Source organism: Scylla paramamosain, unplaced genomic scaffold (assembly GCF_035594125.1).
Source record: "Scylla paramamosain isolate STU-SP2022 unplaced genomic scaffold, ASM3559412v1 Contig2, whole genome shotgun sequence".
In the NCBI taxonomy this organism is placed as follows: domain Eukaryota; kingdom Metazoa; phylum Arthropoda; class Malacostraca; order Decapoda; family Portunidae; genus Scylla; species Scylla paramamosain.
The window spans coordinates 2,502,501-2,505,000 of record NW_026973667.1 but is presented as its reverse complement, the minus strand read 5'-3'; the positions used below and the strand labels follow the sequence as shown (position 1 = coordinate 2,505,000).

At 41.0% G+C, this 2,500-nt stretch overlaps 1 protein-coding gene across 10 annotated transcripts in view; it reads left to right on the top strand.

Annotated features, from left to right (window-relative positions):
* Nucleotides 1-2,500, top strand: part of LOC135096144 (DNA-binding protein RFX2-like) — a 52,468-nt gene that overhangs the window by 27,309 nt on the left and 22,659 nt on the right. The window lies entirely within an intron of this gene.

Sequence of the window (2,500 nt, the reverse complement as noted above, 5' to 3'; positions counted from 1 at the left end):
ACCAACACACACACTATTGCCTCCCACTGCAGGATAAACACTTACTAGCTGCTCTAAACCTGCCATCACTGAAGACAAGAGACAGAACACTTGATGCAAAGACAGGCTTGTACATTTGTAAGCTAGAGGATCGTATTCATCACATGCTTAGGACACCTGTAGACGCCCAAGCTTCTGAGACATGGAAGGCAGCAGTGTGGCCATTGTTGGTGCCAGTGAGACCATGAACCCCTGGGAAGACAGATTGACCACTGATAGGCTAAGCAACTTTACATGATGGCTTGCTGTTTAGTCCATTAATTGTGATAGAATCCTTATATTACTCCCTGGTGTATTATAGCTGTTAATCATCAACTTGAGATGTAATGCCATGGAAGAACTGGGTAACCAACACCTTAAGTTTATGTTAGGTGAAGGAGGAAATGATAGAGAGAGGAGGAAGTGATTAGGGAGTGACTTGAACCATTACCAACATGTAGAGGGGCAGACCAGGGTGTCGGCCAGCCAGGTGAGGTGTCCATTAGTGTTTAGTCACCAATACTGCCTCACCACAACACCACAGCACCACAACACAGCGCCATAATATGCTAGGGAGATAAAATGCAGGGCTGCCAACCTCTCACTTTCCAGAATACAGTATATTACTATTACTACTACTAATTCTACTACTATTACTACTATTGCTGTGTATCTGTCTTCTCGTCTACTACTACTACTACTACTACTACTATTTCTACTGATTTTGTTGTTGTTTTTGTTGTTGTTTTGTTGTTTTGGTTGGTTTGTGTTTTTTTTTCTTTAGTCTCTCTCTCTCTCTCTCTCTCTCTCTCTCTCTCTCTCTCTCTCTCTCTCTCTCTCTCTCTCTCTCTCTCTCTCTCTCTCTCTCTCTCTCTCTCTCTCTCTCTCTCATACTACTACTTTTACTACCACCACCACTACTACTACTACTACTACTACTACTACTACTACTACTACTACTACTCCATGTCGAATCAGTGTTTCCTGTGTTTCTTGCGCGGTTTGTCAGATTCAGTGTTTCATGTGTGCTCCTGTTGTGTTGACTGACGTGTTAAGTCGGGTTAGACTCGCTGGAGTGTTGTCTGTGGCAGTGAGTGATGCAGCACACGGGAAGGTGGTTTTGGGAATTTCCTTGAGGTTAACACAGGTCAGAGGGCAGCTGTATGTGTGTGTGTGTGTGTGTTGATAACCCTTCCACTCACACCTGGCTTACCTTTCCTTCATTTAGTGTTATGTTCCTCTAATGAATGCACTCTATTTATGCTCAAACAAGTAAAGTAAGGTTATTTTCAGTGTTAATGGTATGACTGGCACTCTGAATTTTAGTAACCTTTTAATGAACCACTCACAGAAGGAACAGTCATTATCAAACTCTATCTTAGTCTTCTACATGTCTTCTGTAATGATTGCACCTTATTTATGCTCAGACAAGTGAAGCAGGGTTATTTTCACTGTTAACTGAATTCTTGTAACCTTTTAATGAACCACTCACAGAAGGAACAGTCATTATCAAACTCTATCTTAATCTTCTACATGTCTTCTGTAATGATTGCACCTTATTTATGCTCAGACAAGTGAAGTAGGGTTATTTTCACTGTTAACTGAATTCTCGTAACCACTCACAGAAGGAACAGTCTTGATCAAACTCTTTCTTAATCTTGTACGAGTCTTCTGTAATGATTGCACCTTATCTATGCTCAGACAAGTGAAGCAGGGTTATTTTCACTGTTAACTGAATTCTCGTAACCACTCACAGAAGGAACAGTCTTGATCAAACTCTTTCTTAATCTTCTACGTGTCTTCTGTAATGAGTGCACCTTATTTATGCTCAGACAAGTGAAGTAGGGTTATTTTCACTGATAATGCTATGACTGGCACTATAAATTCTGGTTGACCTTTTAATGAACCACTCGCAGAAGGAACACAGTCGTCACCAAACTCTATCAGCCTTCTGTTACGTAAAAAGATTCTTGCGGTGTTTAAGTTACTAACACTACCACTTAAAATTACTCCAAGCAGATCAGTATTCATACAGCACTTAGAAATACTTACATATCTGTTAATGATACTTATAAGACAACTTAGACAAGGAGATAAAAAGAGATAGAAGCCTTATGAGGAATACAAAGAAAGAGAGAGAGAAGAGATGAGAAGGAGATACAAAGAGATAGAAGCCTTATGAGGAATACAAAGAAAGAGAGAGAGAAGAGATGAGAAGGAGATACAAAGAGATAGAAGCCTTATGAAGAATACAAAGAGAGAGAGAGAAGAGATGAGAAAAAACAGACCCCAGCCTACACTCCTAGGCCTATCAATAAAACACAACTGCCCCTTCAACACAAACAGTCTCAAATTAGCAGTGTTGCCAGATACCAGTGTGAAGGTTATCAAGACTCACTGCCCCCTGACCCACCTGACCCCTGACCCCTGACCCCTGACCTCTGCTAGCCTCAAGGAAAGCTACAAAACTGCCCCTGTGTGT